The sequence below is a fragment of the Dama dama genome, chromosome 20 (genome assembly GCF_033118175.1).
Source record: "Dama dama isolate Ldn47 chromosome 20, ASM3311817v1, whole genome shotgun sequence".
NCBI lineage: Eukaryota > Metazoa > Chordata > Mammalia > Artiodactyla > Cervidae > Dama > Dama dama.
In genome coordinates, this window is record NC_083700.1 from 61,240,047 (window position 1) to 61,267,412 (window position 27,366).

A 27,366-nucleotide genomic window follows, 5' to 3' on the forward strand; every position below is an offset into this window, starting at 1 on the left:
GGGAATAAAACAGTGTTTAACAGAAAGAAATATTGCTTATAAAAGGCTGAGAAAAACTGACTAGAAGCTTGAATTACCTGTCAAGACTCTTATTTGGTAAAACATGTACTTTCACAGCATTTCAGCAATTTTTTTATAAATCTTCCTAATCAGAATACTGATATTTGAGAAAAATATACTTCCGGTCACTCCTCCACATATAAAGCAAAACACTGTGCTTAATAATTACCAAAGATAACCAGTAATTCTTCAAATCTCTTAATCTAAAAATTATCAATAATATCCCATTATGCATAGAAAGATTAGAAGCAAGAAATTATATAGACTGATATTATAAAGTAGAGATCAGGAAAAGTTTTTCTGTAGAGGAACAGATAAGTAAATATTTTAGGCTTTAAGGACCACAGCATCTCCGTCACAACTATACAATTCTGCTTCCATAGCACAAAACCTGCCATAGACAATGTGTGATGAATGGGCATGGCTGAGTGCCAATAAACTTTACTATAAAAATTGCCAGCCAGTTTACCAACTCTTGCTCCCATACAAGACGGGGATAACTGAATGCAGTTCAGTCAAATAATGAACTGATCAATATCAATGTCTACCAAAATATTCAAACTGACTTCAGCCTATTATTTTAAGAAAGATTTAAATGTTAATATAAAGATAAATTAACCATGTTGGAACACGAAAAACAAAATAAAGCGGCATTATCCTGACCAAAACAAATCAGTGTTTCCATGTGTGTGTGACAGAGCCGGAAGGACAGCATACAGTGACTGGGGAGAAACTCCAGAAAGGAAAATGAAAGGCATTACCACAGCAACCTATATCTCACTACTTTGGCAGGGGAGAAGGTAAAACCAATCAAAACAGTAAGTAATGGGAGGCTGAAAAATAACGAGGTTTAGACAAGGACCCTTGAGGTATTCTACCACTAGTATGATGGTTTCAAATAGCTGTCAGTAAAAGTGGCTTCAAACTTGTGAAATTTCTGTCAGCACTGTTATTCAGTCATATGAAATACTGGATAGATCTCAGTCCCATACTGTATTCAAAAGGAAACTACTAAATTCTAGTTTCTTCAATTTCTGCTATAAAGCTAAAAATTCTACAAAACCAAAATCACCAATCTTACTCCAAAAAATTATGATGTCACAATACAAACATACATTTCTTTTAGAACAAAAGTATTTTTAGAATTTTCCAATTCCCTGTATCTAGTCTCTTCCCAGTCAATATTTGACTGCTACTATTATAGTAAATACTTTTATTTTCTGCAATCTAATATTTCTTGAAATTGAATAGTCACACTGTTAACATACCATAAGAATAATATTTCTAAAAAAAAAAAAGAATAATATTTCTAAGCTACAATAGGTATCATATTTAAAATACACGAAGGCTAAACTTTTCTATCAATATTATATATAAGACAAAAGAGTGGAGAAGGTTACAAATTTTTAATAAGAGCATTATATTATAGTAGTAATAATCTAGGTGTTTTACTGGAAGTGAAGTGGATTACTGTAAATGAAATTTCAAAATGTCCTTTCCATTTTACAGATAACACAAAATGACTTTTTTTCATGTCTCTAGCGATAAGGGTAAATTTGCCACACATTTAAATGGTGCCTTCACACTTCCCACCCTGACTCATGAATTAATAATTTAGTGACATTAATACAAGAAGATAAATGATAAAAAGGTTAAGGCTCATGGGTCAACCATATATCATACTTCTTTTAGCACAGCTAATACTTCTCTGCCAATTATAGCTAAAACTTTTTAACAGTTTTCAATAGCATTTTTACAATCTAAGTAGCGGCTTATGCACACACAATTTCACACAATTCAGGCTTAATAAATCTCCTGCTGGTACCAAACAATCATTCTAGGGGATTAAAGTGCAACATCTGTTAGCATTAATAATGTTTTATATAGTCACACGTATTAAAGAAGACTCTACACCATTATTAGTCTCCTAAAAATCCTTCTAGACCAATATACTGATTTAGCATGAATTATACATTTATGCTTTACAAAGAAACACATTAATGTGAAATGGTAAAATTAAAAAAAAAAAAAAATCACACGCACTATGGAGTAACAGATTTCCTTTGACATAAGCTTACTAAGTGTACCAGTACATGCACAGATACATACACACACAAAATTAGCTCAGTCTCTAAAAGTTTTTAAAATCAAAAAAATCCTCTGAAGAATTCATTGTAAGTTAGGATAAAATACAGTGCTGTGAAGATGAAAGTTACTTCATTTTCAGGTAGTACTCATTCACTCACAATTTTATTGATTCTTTTCCCAGAGATATCTTAATCCCCTTTCATTCCTTTCATTCCCTCTGCCCTTACTTCTTTCTTGGCTAATTTCTGGCCCTCCAACCAACTTGCCAACTTCCATTAGATTAATCTTCCTAATTTCACTCTAAACCATAAAAATGTGTAAAACTGGAACTAATCCTAGAAATCACTTTATACATAAGACAAAAACACTTGGGGTTGTGACTTAACAAAGGCAGATCTCAGAAGTGCTGATTTGCAAATTTTCTCTTAAGTACATATATTATTATCTCACTGTAATTTATCACAACAAACCTGGTATCTCTGTTTTAACAATAGAGGGACTGGAGGGGCAGTGGTAAAAGGAAAATGTTTTTTTAAAAATTGGCAAAAAGTAAAAAACAGGAATAGAGCCCAAAGAGATCTAACTTCAAAAATAATTCAACCCTTTATTTCTGTCGAACTTACTTGATTTTGAACATGCCCTTCAAATTCTATTCAAGATTTATTTTCACCCATATAGAAGACATTCCCCTCCTTTCCACCTAAGGAAATTCTTTACAGACTTGCACCTATGCCATAAAGCCAACAAGATCCCATCCAACTGAAAAAAAAAAAAAAACCCTCTTTCCTAAAACTCCTACAATCACTATGTGTACCATTTGTATAACAGTGATTGGGTTAGCTTATAACTCCTGTTCAATTAAGCTTTTAAACTATCATTAAAACCTCTTTTGTAAAAATTTTCAATATTTATTTTTCTTCAACGTAAGTCTCTTCAAACCAAACCAAAAAAAAAGAAAAATGTCCAGGATACATACTCTGTTCAAGGCATTGAATCTGGTACCATACAATACAATGATGTGGAAGATTATTATAACTTTTAATGGATGTTAATTACTATAATTTTTAATGGATGTCTTTTTAGGCTAACAACTAAACCTAAGAATGAACATCCTTTATTTCCCACTCTTCCTCTTTAACAAATAAAGTAATTTTTGGAGCATGGGAGGCTTATCCTCTCCTCTGCACCTCTCTTAGCATATTCCCTCTGCCTAGAATCCCTTCTGCCAACTGCTCTTCCTCTTCCAAGACTCATTTTAGGCCAATCACTTAGCTATCTTCCTCTGTCCTTCCCTCAGCCTCCATGTCACACACCAGAGGAATATGGCCATTTGTGTACAAAATACAATATGCCTACCACTATCACAAGGTTCTGAAGTATTTTCAAAATTGTGCGTTAAATGAAAATAGAACACATGGCTTTCACATCTATAATCTCAGTTCAGGTACCCCTGAGTAATGCCTGGCAAATAGCATATAATAAATATTTTCAACAGAAAAGAAGGAAAGAAATTAGGTAAATAGAAAGGAGAGAGGAAGGAAGGGGTGAATGAATAAACTGAATGTTCAGGAATCAATTTGAGAAAGATAAAGAAAAATAAATGAACTCAGAAACTGAAGTATAAAGTTGAAACAACATTTTTAAATGAGAAACAAATTTAGAGATCTCCTAAAATAGGGAATTTTAAGCATTTTTTGAAATACGTTAATTAAATATTGAAGAACTGCCAATTTAAGACACAAAAAAATAAAAATAGCTTTTTTTCAGAAGTTGAATTTATCACTGTTTGGCATAAAATAAGTTTATGTTATCATTTATAGAAGTCAAATAAACTCCCTCAAGGAAGTTTTAAAAACCACGAAGCCTCCTCACTGTAAGAGTGAGGAAGCAAAAAGGTCCACTATTAGTGGGGAAACTAAACCTACAACTTAGGCCCAAGCAAACTCAAGTAGAACAATCCCATGATGAAGTTCTTCTTTAAAATACAGATTTCCTTCAACTTATGCTGGGGTTAATTAAATCCCTATAAACACACATGAGTTGAAAATATCTAAGTCAAAAATACATTTAATGCATCTAACCTACCGAGCATCATATATCAGCCTAGTCTAAACTAGCTTCCTTAGTGGCTCGCATGGTCAAGAATCTGCAGTGCAGAAGACCCAGGGTTCAATGCGTGGATTGGGAAGACCCTCTGGAGAAGGGAATGGCTACCCACTTGAGTATTCTTGTTTGAAGAATTCCAAGGACAGAGTCCAATAGTCTTGTCTGGGAAATCCCATGGACAGAGGTGCCTGGCAGGCTACACGACTGAGCGACTAACACACAAAAACCTAGCTTATCTAAAATGTGCTCAGAACACTCACAGTAGCCCACAACTGGGCAAAATCATGTAACACAAAGCCTATTTCATAATAAAATGTCGAATATCTCATATAATTTATTAAATACTGTACTGAAAATGGAAAACGGAATGACTGCACAGGAACAGGTATTTGTCATTGTGGTTAAGAGCTGCAGATTGCTGCCGTGGCCCAGCAGCAAGAGAATATTGTAGGGCGTACAGCTAGCCAGAAAAAAGTCACAATTCAAAATCTGAAGCAGGGCTTCTGGTGAACACATACCACTTTCACACCATGGTAAAGTCGAAAAATCTTAAGTCAAATCATTGTAAATCAAGGGCCATCTGTATTTGAAAATTCAGTAATTAAAATACTGAAAACAACTTAAAATTTTAAAAAGTACTACAAAATGTGCAATTACATAAAACTATATTAAGTATATCTGAGAAATATGCTTTTAAATAAAACAGGACAAGGTAAATAAACAAATCTGACATTTATTTTCAAAGTACGCTAAAAACAGGCAAGATAATTTTCTCTTGCAAAAATTTTTGACAAAATGGGCTTCCACATCTACAAATTCTCCCAGCAATGTTTTGAATTTGAGAAAACACTGTTTCCAAGGTGAAATTCTCTTACAAGTTTATTTTTTAAAATAAAGATCAATATAAAGGTAAAGATCAATATACGTGATCACCATTCAGAACAAAGAATGAAAAAATTAAAACCCACACCTCTTTTCTGCTCCAAAGCTACAGGACTGATATTAGCATTCTAATTCAACACCAATCTTGGGCTTATATCTCACCTCTGTATGAAAAAACAGTTAATTTCACACTGGGAATTAAACTTCAGCCTTAGTTTGCAATTAAGGTATCTGACATTGCCTATAATGCACACGGGTCGGCCCTGCAGATTTCTTTCTTTTGAGTATTTTTCATTTACTGCAGCTGTTGAAAAACCATGGCTACTTCTAAATCCTAACTTTCCACCCTTCCTCAGACCAGTATTTGCAATTAAATTGACTAATATACAAGTCAAACAACGTTGACAATAAATCTAAGCAGCTTGTTTGCAGAAAGATGTCTGAATATCAAATATGAAATTTAACAAGTTTTAATAATTAAGACTCTGTAAATGGTACAATATATATGTCTGTCCTAATTTGGGAAGATGAGCTTCTCACATAATACTAACCACACTAAATATAAAAACATTCTGGCATTTCACTAACTTAAAATCTTGAAAGGCTACAACTACAATTTACAAATTTAATTTTATTAACATTTTAAATCAAACCATAGTTATTATTCAGTTTCATATAATGCAATTTAGAGTAGTTTTCTGCTGTGAATACCAGAACACAATGAGATTTTAATCAGATTTTAGTATTAGTCACTAGAAAACATTCTGGAAAGCAGACAACCACCACCACCCCCTAAAAAACTATCATTTCAAATTAAAGGTAAAGATAGTCCACCTGTGATATCTAGTTACCCACTGAAGAAATTGTGGAAGAATTACTCTTTGAATACTAGAAAATATCTGATGCCAAAATTTGGGCCACCTCTGCTAAAAGATTATATAAAATATTAAATGCTATTGTTCACAGGTTGCTAAGTGAGTAGATGGTTACACCATGGATTTGTTAGAATATTTTGTTAAAATTTCTTACATATCTTACGACCATTAAAAATCTTTAAAAAAAAAATTTTTAAAGATGTCTTTTTAAACATTTCTATTTTATCTTAAAATTCACAACACAGTATCAATAACCACATTTAGTTAACCTCCCTTTATTTCAGGTTGATTACCTTAATGTGAATCTGTTTTCAGCATAACTGATCCAGCAGTAGAAAAAGAGTGGGAAGCCAGCCTTCATACCAGGATACAATTCTGACAAATACCCTCCACTGACTTCCTTTTAAAACTGTGAATACAAGGGAGGAACCTAATCTTTAGGATGATTTGGGGGCAGGGATTTTGAAGCTCTGATTGCAGGTCAGGAAGAAGTACCAAAAAAACCCTACTTGGGATGGTTTTCATATGGTAATTCAATCAGGCATCTTTACTGTAAGAGTAAAATGAGAAAGACAATTTATATTCACAGGTGGACGGATGGGTATACATCAATACTTCCTGTTTTCAGAATGAGAACATCAATTTTGATAAAAGTCAGGTCAGTCAGTGATATACCAGATTCAGGAAGATAGCAAGAATAATAGAATACCAATAATAAAAAATATTCAAAACCTCTGGGCAGATTTAAGAAAAAGAATAAGAGGGAACATACCAAAGAAAAGTGAGAGAAAAAATAAAATTTAAAGAATGAAAATAGGTGTCAAAAGACCAAGCCTATACTTATTACACTTATTATTATCCTTATAATTCCTATATCTAAGAGGACTCAGAAGCTAGTTAAGTTCTAGTGCAATTTATTGTGATCTTCATTATCATCCATGATAAATGTTTATTCAAAAATATATTGAAGGCTACTCCAAGTTAATTGCTAATGATTGGGGCTGATAGGCGCTTCTGGTTGTTGTTCAGCCTTGTCACCCATAATTAACAAGATACAAAGGATCAGCTATAAAACCTCAATGTTACTGTTGGGTCTAAATAACGGAAAAGCTACTGAGGAAATGATTTCATTCTTCTTACAATGAATAAGATGTAGCTGGGAAATTTCCTATGTACCAACAGAATAAATATCTAAGTTCATGATTTAGAGAAACAGAAAACTAAAATACAGATAAACTGCAATGAATTAAAAAAAAAAAAAAGGGCAGGGTGATAGCTAAGGAAACCTAAGAATATCAAATTAGCTGGTTAAGGAGCTACTAAGAATATTACTAAAATGCAATGAAACAAAGAGTATCTCAACAAGTCTAATCATGACAAAAGAGCTCTTTCACTATTAAACAAAGATTTCTCCCTAACCAAATTATAATTGCTGAATTTTATAATCTTGACTATTTTGAAAGCACCTCATAAAAACACAAATATACACCTAAACTAACATGACACTGTAAATCAACTATACTCCAATATAAAACAAAAAATAATTTTTAAAAAATCTGAAGGAAACTACAAAACTAAATGAAACACAAATTAACCAAAAACCTAAACCAGTAGTTTCAAATCCACATAATAAGTTCTCCCTTTAATCAGCACTTGAAAAAACATAAATATCTCTTAAAGACATGCAGGTATATACTCAAGAATATTTTTAGAGACATCTAATCTCTTAAAGATATGCAGGTATATACTCAAGAATATTTTTAGAGACATCTAAAGGAAGCAAAATAATAATTTTTCACAAGTCACATTAAAAATATACATATCAACTTGAAGCAATTTTTGCACAGCTGACATTCTTTAGGCATAATACACACACCTCAAAATAGGGTCAGAAAAATGGGCTCGTTCCTCCTCCCTTGCTCTCAATAGGCTAATGGCGGGAATGAATGACTCGTGCAGAACCTAGGTTTTGATTCCCAGCTCTACCTCTACCCTGAATTCAACCAGTGGCCAAATTCTATCCCATCACTTACAAAACTTTTCCAGTCTGTCTACTGCCATTGCCTCTTATCTGGACTGTCATCTACACCTTCTAACTAGGTTTCTGTTTACTCCACTATGTCCGTACTCTAGTTCATTAGTCACACCATGATGACAGCAATTAAATATAACACTTCCTTAATTGAAAATATTAACAGCTTTTTATGGCCTTCATGATAATGTCTAACCTTAGCATGTAAGACTCTTTTTAAACATGCCCCTAACTAAGATCCCAGTGTCATCTTCCTCTATTTCCTGGGCAATCCATATCTTCCATATCTCCTTAAGGTAACTTAAGGTACCATCTGCCTTTTATCCCCCTGATCTTTGTCTCTGACTTCTCCTCGGCTAAAACCTCCTGCTAAAACCCTCCTCTGTCTTCAGATCTGTTTAAATGGATTCTCTTTTTTCCATGTTATTCATTTTAAATTCACTCCTGCTACCCTGTATTTCCACAGCCCTTCCTCTACACTTCAGGTTGGAATATTACAGTATAATTATAATTATTTGTGGAAATATCTGTTTCTCTGATGAGATTTTAAGCACCTAGTGAGCACAGTCCTCATACAGTACATTTCTTCAGGCAGGGCCTCAATAAATGGCTGTTGGTTTAATATGAAAAGAATTAAAGCTTTGAAGTTAATGGATAACTAGATGAAATGTGCTAATAGATAAAACTGTGCTTGTAAATAGTAAAACACAAACAATATTTTAAAATATAGACTTTAAGACCAATGAAAGTAAGTGTATACTTTTGGTCCGGCAATTGTGACAAATTCAGTACTGTAAGTACAGTCACATTTTTAAAACCACATGTGCTGCCATAATAACCTCTGTGGCGATTGTAGGAAACCAAAAATAACACCCTGAAAGTAAAATCCACAGCATTATAAATACTGTGAATTATTAAAGTAAATCCAAGTCCTTAACTGTCATTTAGACATACACAACACTGCCAGGAAAGGTTACTGTGAAATTCAGAAGAGAAACTGTACTTTGAGAACATACCTGTATATGAAATATCCTATTTTTCAATGGACAATTTAGGTATGACTTTCATTTTAATTAAACTCTCAAAAATTATTTATTATAGTAAAAATTGGCCACTACTGTGTATCATAATACAATTTAACTTATCAAAATTGGGAGTAAGTTGTAGGATAATGTCCAAAGATGGATCGTGCTGGATTAGTGACATCTTCTGACTTTGAGAAACCTATAAATTGCACAACAGAGAATGGTGACAAGGTTGACCTCGAAATTAAGATTTACTTCTTTCAAGTTTAACTTTATGATCTTATTTGTACCCTACAAATGTCCCTTTACATTAAAAGTTCGTGTAAGGAGTTTTAATTAGATTAACCATCTGGAATATAAGCTAATTCCAAAAACGGAAACATTGGCCTTTCAGCTAAACAACCAAATACACCATTAGGTATTTGTATCATATGGTGAAAGACAAAGATAAGTTTATTATTATTATGTCGCAAACAGGTACACACACACACTAGAGCAATTTTCAATTTTTTACAATATATTATACACACATTAAATCAAAAGCTCTGCTGCTCTAGATTTATTATTATTCAACTTCTTCACCCGTTGCGCTTGCATAGAATCAATAAAATTCAAAGTACATATAAAGGAATTTCCCTACTGAAGATAGGGAGCTTCTAATTTCCACTGAATCGTTTATAAAAATAACTTTCAATCTATTCATAATTGTTGCAATAGAGGCAAAAAAATCAGCGGTTTCTATACCATCATAATAGGTGATTTCAAACAATTTTAACCTAGATGTCAAACAAATTTCATCAATTTTTGATTGTATGTTACAATGATGTAAAATATTAAAGCTTTAAGAGTACAGCATTAAAAAGTCAATTTGGTAATTAAGGAATGAATGTTCAAACAGATAAGTGGAGCTTTAAAAATTCTGAATGGTCTAGTTGATACTGTCCAAAAGTTAATATTCATTAGCAGTGTTAATGAAAAAGTTAACTATGTAGCTAAAACTACATACTGTTTCCTGGAATTCTTTCTAATAGTTTTAGTTTGACTTTCTAATTATTGATCCTGTTATAGCTCCCTATCTAAAAGCCTATCCTTATACAGAGCTGCATAAACTTTCTACTCTTTTTAGATCTCTTTCATGCAATAAATAAAAATTAATGTCAACAAGTTAAAACAGTAAAAGTGCCACAAAGTTTAGCAAAGTGATAAATTCTAAGAGAAAAGAGAAAATCAACAGAAACTTGTCTTATGCATAATACAATAATTTATAAGTTTAGATAATACAGCCTAATTTTCAGCCAAAAAATAAGATTAAGACAATGTTAAATCCTGGCAAAGATATAATACATATACTTTCCTTACCATATTTTGGCTAAAACAAATCTGAATAAAGTAGGACGGCAGGCCAATCAAAGGCACCAACTGTGCCATGTAGCTGCCCATATCAATCCTTTTTATACACAAACTACTTTTTTTTCTTTTAAATAATTTTATTCATAACACAAATTTAATTATAGGATGGCAGTACATATGCACTCCTCAAACAGTCGTTTACGATGCTTCAATGAAAAACTTATTTTCTTTGAGAAAAAAATATATGAAACAGAGTTTTTATTTTGTAGATTGAATAAAAGTATGCAAAGTATAAAAAGATCCCTCCTATGTTACAATGAATTGTCAGAACTAACATTAAAAGAATGTTTTACAAGAGTTGAATGACAAGCATCAAAGTATAACAAATTATGAGGACTCAACATATATTAAGTCATATGGAAACACTTTGAAGGCCACCAACAAATAATGAGATTTCATATTAAATAAAACAAAAACTATTTCACATTAAATAAAACAAAAAACATTGATTACTAATCACTAAATTTTTATCTTAACTCCATTAGGAGTTCAAACAGCAGCTTCCTTGGGAAGTCAAATGAAAAACATGATTTAATTTTTTTAAAGGAGAAATAAGGCCCTCAGCCATAAATTCAGAAATGAATGACATCAAATTATTAAAACAATACCTGAAGAAAACACTCTATCAGAGGGAATGCCAAAAATACAAAAACAATACACAAAATATCAAAATGACATTCTTAAGAAGAATGCAAAAAATACCTGACATTATCATCAATTTTATAAATATAAATAAGATCTGTGATAACTTACTCTTTAAAAAACAGGCAAAATCAGCTTTAATAAAGTAAGCTAACAAATTAAAACTATATTCTAGCTTATTTCCAATTAAAACTTAACATCTTGGTGAGCTAACTGCAACCCTCTTGATAGGCTCTTCTTGGTTTTCACAGAATTAACAGGCAATATAGAGAATGAAGCTATTAGTGTATGATTCTCAATATTCTTAAAATACTTAAGCAATAGTTGTAGTACAGAGTTTTCAATTTAGTACTGTTCTAAAGAGCTATAATTCTTATTCTCTAATTTCTTTAAAGGATATTCTTATACTGTTAAAAATAAATTCTAAATGTTTTTTAAAAATTCAACTCTAGAAAATGTGAATTTGAAGATACTAAAAATTTGTTCTTGTGTTTTTTAATTATATAATACTATTAACTGAATAATAACTGTCTTAAAAGATATCTATTCTCATTTAATGAAATCAATTATAGGTTTCCAGGCTGAAATGTCTAAAGAACTTAAGTACTTAATATATTAGTAACGCAACACAAAAAAATTTAAAAATAAAAAAAAAAAATGGGAGATGCCGGGCAGAGGGAGAGCACCTACATTATTAAAACAGCCAAGCATAAAAGTTATGATTGACCATCAAGTTTATTATAATTCTACATCACCACAATTCTACAAAATATTTTATAAGCACTATTCAACCATAAATTCCTATACAGATTATAAAGACAGAAAAGTGCTTTGAGAACTGTGTTTTTAAATACATTAGTGTGCTGCTGTTAAGCGAATCCCACATAGCAAAGAGTTAAAACAAAGACTTTTTTGAAGTGTAATTCAAGTTAATTTCAAGGATCCGGTATTTATTTTTATACCAGGTATTGTGGGCCTGATTAATTAATTACTCTAAGAGATAACAAAGCATTTGTTATGATGCTCTAACAAATAGTGAAATGCAGGGCTAAGCCTTTTCCCAACCTAAATCAACTTTTTACTTAGGGCCACTCAAATGAGTAATAATAACTACCTTTCTGCTTTGACTTGCATTTGGTCAAAACAAAATGCCTCTTGAATCCATAAACTGGTTAAAAGAGCATTAAATAAAAAAGTTTTTTTTTTAATTACACAAAAATTCAATGATTCAATGGGTTTTCTTTTCCTTCTTCTAATTGATTTCATTAAATGACAATAGATACCTTTTAAGACAGAAGATACCTTTTTAAAAAAAGGTATCTATTAAAACAAATATAAATCATTCATATGATTAATGATCACATTTACATTGAAATATGAAAACCAAACTTAAGAGACAAAATTGTCCATAAGTAAAAACCATCATATTTTTTAATTTCAGGTATTTGCTTAGGTGTTAGACGTTTATAAGGTAATACAATTAAATCTAAATTATTAGTAATTTGTAATATCTTTGTTGATAAAAATAGCATACTTTTTATTAAAAATACCTAGTATCTTATAACTTGTTTATTAAAATGAATAGAAATTTGATATCCTAAGGTCTTAAACATTTTCACTCTTTAATAGACCTTTGAATTAGCAATATTAGGATGTCACAAAATCATACCATACAAAGTGTACATAATGAACTTTTTAAACATCTGTTAGATTTCAATTTGAATTAATCTACCAAATAGACAATCAGAAATGCCTTTGAAACGTAAAGGCAAAAAGACACTGTTCATTTCTACAATTAAAAATGAAAGCTATAGTTTTTAAATTCTTGTAATAAGGCAATTTAAAATATATTTTAAAATTATTTTCTGACATAGTTATTAAAACATGCAGCTCACAGTTTTGCATTTCCAGATTCTTCAAATAGGTATATATAAAATTTTGAATAAATATTATTTAGAGTTTACTTTGACTTTTATTACTTAGATATAGCTTTGTTAATGTGTTTAAGATGTTAAACGTTAAAATATTTAACTCTCAGTTCAAACAGTATAAAATATATCGTCTTTTTTTTAAATCAGAATTTCTATTTTTATTATTTCAAATATACATTCATAACACTATTACTATTATCTGGAGAATTTTTCTTTATATTGTAGTCTACTCGTATCTTATTTAAAAAAGCAATCTGCTCATATAGATGCAGAAACAATTTATATTCAACATTAATACAAATGACATGATGTCTTATCATAATTCATATTCTTTTTTATTGTTCATTCCTGAATGCTTAATATAAATTTCTTTGGTTATTTACCAAGAATGCCAGGGTTATTTTAAATGGAAAAGCAGCTGCCAATTAATTTTCTCATCATAAATATCCTCAATATAATAAAATAACAATAATCTTTCTACAGCAATAATTTAACTTTTCACTAGCACACTTTCTTCACAATTAATTCAAATTTCATTATTTTAAAAGTCGCTCAGTAGTCTACCTTTAGATTAAAGACAAAACGGGTAGAACTTACCCTAGCTGTGCCTTTCAATAACCTCACAGAAGTTATGTACTCTGTGACAGTTACTGTTCCTCACGTAATAATTTTCCTGGAATGAATTTTCTCTAGTAACCCTTAGCTCACTGTGAAGGGAGGTGTGGCATTTAAGGGAAAAGAGTAATGAACTATAATATCAGATTCTATATTCCAGTGCCTATCATATTTAGCACCAACTATGATATGGTATGATAAGAAATCTCTTTGTATATTATTCAAGGCGATGAAGCAAAGTTGGCAGTACAGGATATCTATTCATAATTTTATGGAAAGGAGCGTGTGGATATTTTTGTAAAACATAGCATGTAATCCTATTGAAACATAATTGCTGTTGCTAATATTCTTACCCTGATATGTTCTGCATCAATGTAGCACAGACTTGTTAAGATAATACATGACCATGCTGAGAAGGTAATACTTATACAAAAGCCCATGCCACTACCATAAATCTCCTTATTAGACAACAGTTTTCATACTTAGAGAGGCATTCAGTATAATAGTGAATAACTCAACTTTTCACATTAGTAAAGATTAGCTAATAATATAATAAACCCACAACAGTAAATTTCATCCAGAAACAGTCTCTTAAAACACAAAATAAATATTTTTGTCATCTCATCCCTTGGTAAACTAAGGAAAAAATGAACTATTATATCTCTTTTCAAGTATTCTTAAGTAGATAACCTTTCCTCCTCCTAACAAGCAAATTCTTATAATTCTACCATACCAAAATGTAAAATTAAAATGATTCATTTTTAGTAGAATTTAACATGATATCCTATCCTTAAATTTCCTGGCACAATTAAATATATGCAGGTAATTTGAAAAATCTGCTCACTAAAACTTTGATCCAAATGCTCCTACAGGCTTTCCATTTAGATTATCAAAACACCTGCTTGCAAAACTCTCTAGTATTTCTGAGTATCTGGTTAATAATTTTTTAGAAATTTAGTTGACACGGGGTTCACAAACAAGATCCTGTTTCTAATTAAGCAGTCTTTCATATCTGCATTTATATTTTACCAAGCTAGACAGCAGTTTTCTAACCTACTTAATAAAAGGTCCTTATTAGTAGTTTACCCGTTTTAAGTGTCACTGCACAAATCAGTCCATCTTTGCAAGTAAAAATCACTAATCCAGGTCATCATTTTGGTTTTAGAAAACAACACATGCAACAAATCTAATCTGATCTACTAATATAGAGGAATGTAATTTACTCCTTATCATTAACTGATTGTTTTATATTTTGCATAATCTGGAAAATTATCTAAAATTTTTGAATCTCTTTTAACAATTAGGTATTAAAGCAGAAGACGTCTGCAGCCATCCTCCCAGAACTTTGGTCAATCATTTCAAAGAAGCAGAATCTCAAGATGAACATGATTCACTATCTTCAATATCTTTCTAGGAAATTTTATTAATTAAGAAAAAGTAAAAAGTATATCTGTAATCTGTAAATACAGAAAATTATAAAAACCTGGCATTTATTACTGTAAATTTCACTAGAATTTGGCTAATCTCAAAATGCTTTATTTTCCTTAGAACAATTTTTCTCAAACAAAAATAATGTTAATAAAAGGGAAGTGATCAATTTATACTGCCTTGATTATTTTATCTCATATGCAAGCTCCCTCTACAGGTAATAACAAAGGTTAGCAAAAATATTTGAAACATACAGGCAATTGTGTGGTAAAGATGCAGGACATAATTGTATAAAAATACTATTATCTAGCATTGTTCCTCCTCCTTACCCATTACTTGATAAATAACTGCTCCTGAAAATCTGTGGTTCAGTATGATCATTCTTGCCCATCAACTTGGTTAAGAACACAGTTAAGGCCGGCAGGATACACAAACTTTTCACATTTCACCCAGAGGTACTCTCACAGTGTATTTCAAGGAAGAGAAAGCATTACCTTGCTTACAGCACCAGTGTGAAACTGGCAACTCACCCAAACCAAAGCTGCCCAAGACCTACCCGGTGCACCTACTGAATGCAAAGAAAGCTATCAAAAGTGGCTTCTTTGGACTGATTCACAGTCAAAGATGAAAAATCATATTTAAACGACTACAGTTAACAACTACATTTTCTTTTTATTTAGAATAACTCATAAATTTAACCCAGAGAATATTTACTTTTGAAAACTAAATGTATTTTCATTAATTCAGTACAAATAAAGAAATTCAATTGCTTTCCAAAAATGTTCTTTCTTTATCTCTCCATAATATCTTTTTTAGAATCTGTTTTAGATTTCTGTTTACACATTCTCCTTTTCTGCCATGTTCCTTTGCCCAGGTATACAGAGATAAGATGGAGCCTCGTCAATGAAGAAAAAAAAAAAGCCAAGTTAAAAACCATTTCAAAGTCTTGGGGCAAGGTGTTGCGAAAAAAATGTTTCTTTTTGATTCCTCTCTCCTTTAAGATTTTTGGCATACCACACCTTTATAAGGTATAAGCAGTGATTGTAAATTTGATGCAAATTGTTTGACTTACCTATAAATGAATTGACAAAAGCTTATCAAAAGTGATTTTTTTTAAACTAAGATTATTAAACAAAATATGATGAAAGATATGCTAATTTTCATGCGAAAACATAGAGAAATATACAGATATCAATTATATTTCTTTTTTCCAATTAAAAAAGAAAATAAGGTTAATAGGAAAAGCAACTTATAATAAGCAGAATTTTTAGTGAGATTTTTGCTTAAGAGGAAGAAATAAAATTTTGTTTCACTTATATTTTTAAATATTCAGACTGCAGACCTAGTTTAAAATCAAAGGCAATATAAAAAGTGGGTTCCAAAGCCTAAGGGTCACAAAGCATTTGCAGCAGAAAAAAACAAAGGGAGGGGCCGTCCCCATAATAAAGCTCATCGAGAGCACTGTCAAGAAAAAGCACCTAAGCAGTAAAAATCTTTCACACAAGCAGCAGAACTTGGAAAAGGACAAAAACAACTGTGTCCTTAGTGAAGGTGAAAATATCAAGGATATTATAAATTTAGTATAATTTTTATTTGCTGATGCATATGAAGCAAAATCAAGTGTTTTAGGATTACGCCCATCTTTTTCAAAATGGAACAAGATATATAAAATGGATCAATGCTTCATTCAATACACTACTTTATCAATTTCCATGAAAATATGTGCAATCACTGGGATGTAAGTACAAAAGCTTACCTCATCAAAATTAACAATTCCCAAGCTGCCTTGAACATTTTAAACCACAGAAAAGTCAAGAATTTTAAGATTTAAAATACACCGTAAGCATCCTGAGGTTAAAAAGATGAGTGAAGAAAATGCTATTGTAAAAAATGCGTTCTGTAATACCTAATCAATAACAACAATACTAAACAGTAAAAAATGTTAAGACTTTTAAAGCACAGGAATAAAATTTCTGCAAGGAAGCTACCAGTGGAATAAAGAAATAAAATTCCAAGAAGAAATCCTTGCTTCGAAGTAAAGACACAGGGAAAATAGTTTTCAACATGATTTTTTTTTAATGTAGTAACTTGTAGTTGACAACTAAGTAAACATAATCTACATAGAACAGAAATAATCTATCAACTAAAGACCTTATCGAAAATCTTGTAAACTTACCCATTATGTGAAGAAATGATGTCACAGTATTTAATTTTAAGAATAAATGATTAAAGCTCACTTTATAAACTAACTAGCAAGAATTCTCTTTTTCCTCTCTCTACAGATAGACCCTACTTACTATCCTCTACTAGAGAAAGCATGAGTCAAATGCAAGGTCACGTAGACCGCCCCCCCGACAGCCAAGAGCCATCTTTGACAGTAATTGGGGTTAGATTATTCTGTCACCTAAATCCAGTGCAATAATCTGTTTAGGGTGTGGACTGATGCAAAATCACCTACAAAATGAGGCAAAGTATGCATAGCACAAGAATTTAATGGTCTAAAGGCAGGAAATACCTTTGAGAACAAAACAGAGATCAAGTAAGTCATATCATTTTCAAAGTCATTTTAAAAACAGATATCTTAATCATCTTACATTTTAAACTTGCCTCTGTGTTAATTTTTAGCCAGTAACTGGTGATTAATACTGATGTATACAAAGGAACAAAACGGAAAATGTATGTTTATGTACCTACATGTTTGTACACATTTGACCAAGAAAAGAGTTAGAGTATTATCTAGTTAACTAAAAGAACAAAATTAAATCCTTCCTCTTTTATTCTATATCTCACAATGCATTCTTCTTTGCTACTACAATGGCTAAAGTTTTTGTTATTCATCCAGAAAAAGATACAGGGTTGTATCTATCTGGTTTTGTTCTAACAAAGTAATATGTGACGGAATTGATCAGAGTCTTAAGTTAACCATTTTTTCAACTGCTCTCTCTCAAATTTAAAAACTGTTTTTATCCCTGTTTCTTTTCACAGCTACCTAATGAAAAAAATTTCAGTTACTTCATGCATCTTAAAATAGAATTAAGATCTGGTTATTATTTCAGGAAGTTAACTTCTGTTTAACCTGCCTGCTTTTTAATCTTGTATTTCTATGTTTATTAAAGTATTGAAACTATCCTTTAAAAAGTCTCCCAAAGAATTTTCAGCTTTAAGGAGGCTTCTTTTTTAAGGAACTCATTTTGAAATATTGAAATTCAAAGATTAAGGTATAATCCCTGGGTGTGAATTTTAATGTTTATAATGGACTCCTCACAGATTGGGAAAAAATCAATGGCAAGACCAACAGGGGCCCGTTTTGCTCAGCATACGTTTTCTTGTCAGGTCGTGATTAATGCTGTGCTCTGTAGAGGGAGACATTACATCCGGGCTAAAACAGTCCTAAATTTTACCCTCAGGCAGAAATCTGATTTAAACATCTCTATTTAAAGTGACATTTGTCCTCCCTTTTCAACTGGTTTCCCCAGAAATTCCAGGAAGTTGACTTCATGACCTAAATACAACCGGGTGGCTGTGAAGCGCAGTTGTGCCTGTCCTTGCACTTCAGTAAATCTGGGTGCCAGAATGAATCCAGGTGGTAATAAAACAGGTGCCTAGCTATCTGCTCGGATGAATCCCATGCCATTTTACTGCTACAAGAATTTAAGATTTAGAGTTCAGTGGAATTCTGGAGTCACTAAATATTTCAACTATGTGTTTCTTTGGCTGATAATAACCTAGCTATCACTACTGATGGATAAGTGTCTTTTGATTCAAAAAATTACATCTGATTTTTCACTACATTGAGTTGAAATATCAATGGATTACAAATTCTAGAAATCCAGAAAAGCAACGTCATGGAATAGCTTCCATTTAAAAAAAATAAATAAATAAAGGAAAGCAAACAGAAAAAATGTTCCCATAACGAAAGTCCCCAAGTAAACAAGATGTATGTGTATATAAACAGGCGCCAATATTCTTACACTGTGAAACATGGTAACTTTTGATATCATTAAGCAATTTAGACAGTGCTGGCAAGTTCCTACTAACCAAGGTAATCTAATTTCTGTTGCTTTTCAAAGTAAATTGATTTTTTTTCTTCTTTTAGCCGTCTGGTAATTGAACAAATTTATACAACTGTGATGGGATTTTACTTACCACCACACAATGCATAAAATCCTTTACAAAGACAAACTATATTACTTTATAAAACTGCATTTTTGTTGTAATTAAACAAACTGTATTTAAACTTGCTCTGTGCTTCCAAAGCAATCAATAGCATTTTGCTATAAGCTGCACTTTACTTGCAGGTGTTAAGCAGTTTCTTCATTTGCTCTACCTTTTTTGGAAGATAATTTTTATTTACAAAATCCGAGAATTTTTCTGGTAAAAATAGCTTTAAAAAAACTGTTGGTAAGAATCTATTGGAAAGTGTAAATTATTGCCCACATTTAGTACATCAGATAAATGACCCTAAAAAAATTTTTAATAATTTTTGTCATTTAGGACTTTTTCTTACATTACACCAGGATCCACTTAAAAAATACCTACTTACATCAAAACAGCATTTAAGGGATTTTCATAATTTATGCGTGCATGCCTACTCAGTCGCTCATTTGTGTCTGACCCTGTGACCCCATGGGCGCCCCATCAACTGTAACCCAGCAGGCTTCTCTGTCCAAGGAATTCTCCAAGCAAGAATACTGGAGTGGGTAAGCTATTCCCTTCTCCAGGGGATCTTCCCAACCCAGGGATGGAACTCAGGTTTCCTGCACTGCAGGTGGATTCTTTACCATCTGAACCATCAGGGAAGCCCTCATAATTCATAACATATATTTAACAAAACCTATATATTAAACTTAACATACAACATTGAAGTCTTGAATAAAATTTAGGAATCAGATCCTAGTTGTAGTTACTCCTTTAAAAGTTATCACATCAGGTCAAGAAAAATGATATTACTTTAATATTCTAATTCCATAATTCTAATAAGTAGTAACTATCTCTAAATTAATAAATGTCCTTACCTTTTTTCTGAAAGCATTAAAAAATAATCACCACCAGTACTTCACCAATCTTAGGTAGCAAAAAGATTTTAATAACACTTTCAATTTTTCTGATAACATTAAGTCTAATTATAGTAATCCACATGATCAAATACTTTTCAATCTTTCAACCTTCAATCAAGAATTATTGAAGAGATGAATATTTGGGTGGGGCTACAGACTATTTAGTGTTATATAAGAGAGGATTTAATGAAGCTACGATTTTAGTCTATCTTTAAAATAGAAATGCTTTCATCTTTCTTGTAAATAGTTACAAAACCTCTATCTGTTAAGGTAATGTGAACTAATACTAAAACAAACTACCTTAGTAACTGATACGACCAAAACAGGATTTTAAGTCCTTTCCAGGTCTAGCAGCCAAAGTTATTGTTTTTAAATAGCAATCCTATAGGACACTAAATTCTTCAAATTTCCAAAACTAATCTATGTGCAGTTAATCTGTGCGAGTGGTATGGATTCTCATTAACATGAGAGCAGATTTCTACCAGGTAGGGTTCGGCTCATTCCTTGAAAAAATGACTGTAAAACTCTCTTCATTTCATACTACACTTGTCAGTAAACTCAGTGTTATTGAGTATTTATTCACAAAAGTTAGGTCAAATAAATATTTTGATAGAAAATAGAGCAATAACATTTTATCACTATGGTGTGCTTCTAGTGATCTTCTGACCTTTCCAACATTTGTCTTAACTCACATATTCCTATATTACTTAAGACAAAATATTATTTTAAAAATTTTAATAAAACACACAAAGCTCAAATAATGATCAAACAAAAGTTCTAACCCTAAGTAAACCTGGCTTTTAAAGCGATCTTCTTGCTAATTGTAAGAAAGGAAACGCCCAGAAGCTTGGTGTTAATGTTTCTGCTCATTGTGAAAACTGTAGCAATAAAAACCCCAACTGTTTGCCTTAAATTAAGACTTAGAGTACTCCATGTGAGATCTGTATATGTATACTAGTTTTTATAACATCTGGAAGTTTTCTTGTCTGTTTTTGATATTAGTCCATAAATAAAGCAGAGAATCAAAAGCCTGGAAAAATTATATTTATTGGAAATCTTCAAGTCCAAACCTCAAGTAATTGGTTTGTTCTACCCCACATGATTCAATATTCTGATTTTCCCAACTACCTGCTCCCAGAGCTATCTGCATTTCTAAATTTGTTTTCTGTTGCCAACACATAGTAACTCAGTGATTGAAAATGGCAGCTGAAGTGCTTCTACAACACATTAATTTTTCTCTAAGTAGTCCAATTTTGTCATCTAAATGTTGAAAAATCTTTTCACTGCATTTTACACCTTTAGAGATTTGCTGAATTCAGGTTCACCTTCATATAAAATGAAGAGCAATGTTTTCAAGACAATTTTTAGATTATCACTAATAGCTTTAAAGGATAATGTGTTTTCTTTACAGCACTCTGCATTCAAAGCAGGCTAGTTAACAGCAACTTAAGTGCAATAATAGCAATTACATCAATGTGGGCTTTTTTACCTGGAAAGTACTTCTCAGACAACTGAAGAGATCAGATAAATAAACTATCATAAAATGATTTCAGGGTAATAATATACAATTTGAATGTCACTAAAAAAGTTTTCATCTTAATCTGAAAAAAAAACTATCATCCTATTTCACTGAAGACTTACAGTATTAGGTGATTAATGGTTATTTTTCTCTCTGAAACTTTTTTATTAATTTTCACTTTTAAAAGGAAAACAAGGACTTCTGAATGCGTCCTTTTTTTTTTAAAAAAAAAAAAAAGAAAAGCCCCCTCTAATGAAGGGGTATCAGTTCATGTTCAAAAATCAACCAACCATCAAAGGTAGAACTATAAGAGATATGTGCTTATAAATCTCCAAACCATCCCTGAGATTCATTTTCATCCTAAAATGAGGTTTTAGAAAATCTAAAGCTAAATAAATAAAACCAATATTTCCCCAGAAGTTGAAGATAATAGTTCTCCCTTGGCCCATCTGCTTGCCATAAAATAACCCAAATGACCTAAGTACCTGTTATTTATTTCTTTATTCACAGATATTGAGTTGTTTAAAGAAATTCAGAGAACATATTTCTCTGCAAGGGCAAAAAAAGCCATTAGTATATGCTATATACATATGAAGAAAAATCTCTAAGCTGACTTCCAGAGCTTATTATTCAATAAAATACAAAAATTTGAGACAAATCAATATTTAAGCAATTATCTCCATATACAATTCATGAAAAATCTGAGTATCACTTTGAAATCTTTTTCAAACTTATACTTGCAACACAAGTTGCATTAACCAAGTTTATGTTGTTTTTAATACTCAAAACTCTCCACGGACTTTTTTTTTACCTATAAATTTAGCAAGTGTATTAAAGTTTCCTGAGTATACAAATGAGTGTCCTTTCATCACAAGATTCTATCGCTTTATACATTAATTAAAAGACTTTCTCAGCCATTTTACTAACAAAGTGCAGACCTTAGAAAAGTATTAAGTTAACAGGAAAAGCTTTCTCACTCTCTCTTCCACTGAAGGGACCCCAAAAGACAGGCAACAGTGACTCTCATAAAATAAAAGGTCACTCTTTTTCTAGGAACAAACCATTTATCAATAGAAAATAATTGTCTTTCCATTTGCAAGGGCTCCACAGCAACAGACAATGTTTTTAGCTCAGATAATTACAAAACAGTAAAAGTTCAGAAACACAGCCTGAATCCACCTCCCTATTTTTACCCTTTACAATTCTCATTGCCCTTTGGGCCTCCACTTGGAAGCAAATGGAAGACAGGCTGAAGTTTTCTCAATTGAGCTGAAGCTAAGAAACCTTTGATATGCTAATAGTCCCCTTCAAACGGTAAGAATTCACACTTGCATTAATTCAAACAATTTGTGCAGAATGATGTGAAATGGCACCTCTTTTAGAAGCAAGCAACAAAAGGAGAGAATCGGAATGTCTGAAGAAACTAAACAACAGAACATTTGTTCTGCAGCATTCTATCGTGCATAAACGTACTGGAGGGTGGAGGCGAGGGACTACAAAAAGTTCCACAACACACCTGAACAGAAGTATATTTTCTTATAAAGGGTTTCTCAAGTATTACAAAGATACTAAATTTAAGTTACAAAGTTACCCTTTACCTAGGTCAAGAGTCCCATCACAACTGGGAATGTTGCCAAAGACACCACACAAACCATTCTATTTTTCTGCCACGGAGGCAGATTGCCTCCTTGGTGCCCATCTTTTAAGGTCTGCCCAAGATCAAACTTGATTTAATAAAAGACATCCCAACAGGCAATTATTTACCAAACGGATGTGACTTTTCCTCAGTGTGTAACTCTTGAGTTGAGCAAAGAGCAAACTCGGTGGGGCCCGTTCCAGACACAAACATTGCCAAGGAAAATGAATGGACCAACCATGTCCGTTAATGTACGCCTCTGAAAGAGAGAAGTACACATCGTGTAAAGAATGCAGAAGAAAATTTAAGAATTGGGGGCGGGGCGCGGAGGAGAGTGCCTGAGAACCTGGCCTTTGTAACGGGAACCATATGGTTGGTGGCTGCGGCTCAGACGCTCCCAGGCTGCTTGGAGAAGCTGCTAAGCAGCCTGACACCTTTCAAGAAACAGGAGGAAAACATTTCCTCGGTCTGAATCTGAGACAAAACAGTGTGCATCGGGAAGAACGGAATGAGGGGGCCAGCGAAGGGGGAAAGGATGGGTTAGGGGGAGGAGTCCGTAGAAGGTGGGGAAAGGAGATGGACACCGCAGGGCTTGTCCCTCCAACTATGCTTTCAGAGGACAGACTGAGGAGGGGATTAAAACAATATTTAGGGATAAAGAAAACCGTGCCTTAGCAGCCGCTCATTGCCGCTTTGGCACAAAATAAAGCTTCCAACGATTTCTCCTAACCCAAGCCCCGTAGTTTGGCGAAAGGAACAAACTTTCTAGATCCCTAGCGAAGGAGTCTTGCAGGAGTGCCTCCCCACTGCCGAGGCGCTTCTGTCGCTCCCCTCGCCCTCGCCCGTCCGCAGGAGAGCCGGGTGGCCCCAGCCAAGCAAAGAGCCCACGCTCGTTTAAGCGCGCTAAGAGTTGGGGGGCGGGGGGGGGGGGTTCTCCCTTGCCTCGCGGCCCTCCCACGCCTTTTCCCCCTCAGCTCCCCACCCGGCACCCTGGTCCCACAAACCAGGCTTCCAGAAGTTCGCAGCCCCTGCGCCAAGCCCAGAAGCCCACACCCCGTAACTTCGGCCGCAGGCCCAGCGCAGCCCGCTGCTGCCCTCTCACTGCGGGTGCGGGAGGCACTTGGCCTCCCTGGGGCCCGCCGGGTGCTCGGCCCCGCCGCCCGCCCGGCCCCGCCGCCCTTAATCGTTGCCAGCCCCCTTGCCGGCCTGGCCACATCTGGCGGCGCTTTGCTGTCATCCTCGCCTCTCCACACCACCTAACCACCGACAAAAAGCAACAACCACCCACCACATATCAGCCCATCGGCCCCTCATCCCCCGCCCACTTGCCCCGAACTCGCTCCCAGCGCTCGGCCTCCCGGCTCCACTCACAACCCCGGACGGATCTGCAAGGAGGGGCGGGGGGGACAGGGGCGAGCTCCCCGCCGGGCCTCCGGCGGGGGCGCGCCCCACTTTCTGCCTCCCCAGACAGGCTGTGAAAGAGCGAACGGCACCTTCTGACCCAGACTCTCAGTAAATCAAAAAACACTCCCCTGTCCCCCCCGGGGCCCCCTGCAACTAGGCTGTAACCAAGGGGACTTCACGACACTGGCAGGGCGAAGCGGCAGCAGGCTGGGCAGGAAGGGGGGTTCTGCGGATCGATTTCCGAGGAGGGGGAGGTGGGGGTGGGGGCCCGAGCCCGCGCCGTTCTCCCTCTCGGCCCCGCCGAACTTTAACAGCGCAGCCCCAACTCACCTTCGGCTCCCTACACCTCCAGCATCCACCCCCGTGCGGAAGGCGCAAAGCAAACAGGTCTCCGAAGCCCGGCACAGAGGCACATTGTTCGCTCCCGCGGCTCTTACCTCGGTCTGCGAGCGCGCCCCGGGGGCGGGCCGTCTGGCGCAGGGGCCGCGCGGGGAGAGGCGCAGAGGGCTGCGGCCACCCGGGCCGGCGAGGGCCGAGGCCGGCCGCCGAGTCCGCGCGGGAGGCAGCGCCGCGACTCGCCGGCCGGACACAGCGCCGCGGCTCGGCTCGTCCTCCTGCTTGGCCGCCGCCGCCGCCGCCTCCTCCTCCTCCAGCCGAGCAGCCAGCGCCGGGCGGCTCCTGGGGTTAGGTCAACATTTTCCTGCAGTTTCCCACACACCGCTCCACGAGAGGCGTCTTTGGCACACGCGCGCGCGCGCGCGCCCAGACCGCACGCTCCTTCAGAAAGATCAGAAATTCGGGAAGCGGAGGGAGAGGGGTGACGGAGGAAAGAGCCCGACAGAGGTGCGCAGACTTGAGTGTCCCCTCCGAGCGGCAGACGCGGGAGGGGCGAGCAGACGCCGGCGGCGCGAGGCCAACTCAGTTCGTCAGGCGAAGCCACTCAGCCCGCCGTCCGCGCCGGCCGGGCTGGCATCCCTCGAGCCGACCCTGCGGCCTGGGGAGGGAGACGGCAGCGGCCCCTCCTCACATTGCGGGTCCCTGGGCCGAGGTGGAACGGTGACCGCCGCCCCCCCAAGACTGGCTGAAGGCGAGGACTGGGGCTTGGGGAAGCGGGGAGGTGTAGGGACGAGTCACGCCAGCAACGGAGGAGAGGTCCCCCCCCCGCCCCCAGACTCCGACGATCCCGAGGAATTCTCCGGTAAGCTCCCGATTTCGCGCCGGTACCTCTGCGTGTGCGTGTGTGTGAGGGGAGAGAGAGTGAGAGGGAGAGAGAGGGAGCGAGAGGGAGCGAGACGGGGGAGCGCGAAGTCCTGACACAGACTCTCCGCGAGGTCTGAACTGGAGTCACCTCCAGCCTCCTCCTCCTCCTCCTCCTCGGCCTCCTCCGCCCCAAACCCCCACCTCCCCACCCCCGCGAGTTCGGCTAATCATATAAACATATTAGCGTCTACAGCGACAAAGGATAAATCTCTCCCTCCTGATTTTTCCAGCAAAGGGCTCAGGCAAACTCAAAAGAAGATTACAGGCTGCTAAGTACAAAACGTGGAGCAGATAATCTATAACTCATTGCCGGCCAATAGCCATTTTCCACTCCATTTGAGCAGCTGCGGCGACGGTGCACCCGAGCACGGGGGAGGGGAGCGAAAGGGGACACTTACCGGCTCGAGAGGTTCGGGTGGCGGCGGCGGTGGCCCAGCAGCCGCCCGAAAACTGGCCGGCCCCGGCTCCGCCGGCCCGGCGGCCGCAGGGCTCTCCGGGCGGCGGCGGCGGCGGCGGCGGCGAGGGACGCGCGCGCACGGACGCGGAACGCGCCCCGGAGGCGGCCAGTGGTGGCTAGCGCCCCTCCTTTTCCCTCCCCGTCGACTCGCCCTCCCCTCGGTCCCGGGGCTCCGCATTCAGTCCACCCCCCCCCCCCCCACCGCCCCTCCGCATCCACACACCCATTCCCCGCCGATCCCCCACCTCCCCAAACTCCACTCACTGCGCGCTCGATCCTCCGCGCGCTCCTCCGGCGCGCGCTGTCCATCCTGTCTACACACACGCACTTTAAAAACATTTATTTTATTTCTGGAACGGGGTGAAAGGTATTTGGGAGACCGCGAAGCTCCGGCCTCCGAGGCGGGGCGCCGGGGGCTGGCCTGCAGCTCGGGGGTCCCCTCCCCTCTTCCCTCCAGGCTCGGGAGCTCTTTTCTTGCCTGCACTTCTGAGAGGCGCCCAGGATGCGTCTTTTACCCACCCCGTCTCCAGGTTTTCTCTTTTCTCCGCGCAGCGAACCGGAGGCCCCGAAACTTTTAGTTTCCGCGGCCCTCCTTTTGTGTGACTGTTCGGAGGAGAAAGAACGTCTGTTCGCCTCGCCTGCCTCCGTCCGGCTGCGGCGCGCGGGGGACGCTCCAGGGTTAATGCGTCTTTGATACCTGAGATTTCCGGCGGGCTTGTTAATGAAAGTTACATTTTTTTTTTTAATTGCGATGACTTTTTCTTTGTAGTTACAGAGAGCTAGCCAAACTTTGACTTTGTTGACTATATTTCACAAGAGCGTTTTGTTTGTTTTTGATTAAACCCACCAGAATAAGCAAAGGAAGGAAAGGAGACTACAAGGCTCTTTTCTAGCAAGTGCACTCATCGCGCTATTTAGGTCTGTTTCCCTCATTTCCTT

The 27,366-nt window shown here is 36.3% G+C and overlaps 1 protein-coding gene across 10 annotated transcripts in view; it reads right to left on the reverse strand.

Moving 5' to 3' along the window:
• Positions 1 to 27,048, reverse strand: part of ADGRL2 (adhesion G protein-coupled receptor L2) — a 201,639-nt gene extending 174,591 nt beyond the window's left edge. For 5 of the 10 annotated variants that reach the window (XM_061121547.1, XM_061121541.1, XM_061121551.1 and 2 more), the window contains exon 1: positions 23,435 to 23,565. The gene's annotated coding sequence lies outside the window, so the exon portion shown is untranslated. Of the gene's footprint in view, positions 1 to 23,434; positions 23,566 to 25,040; positions 25,058 to 25,147; positions 25,211 to 26,368; positions 26,462 to 26,691; positions 26,828 to 26,946 lie in introns of those variants that run through there. The other 5 variants (XM_061121545.1, XM_061121542.1, XM_061121543.1 and 2 more) reach the window with 5 other exon arrangements.
• Between the last annotated feature and the right edge of the window lie 318 nt (positions 27,049 to 27,366).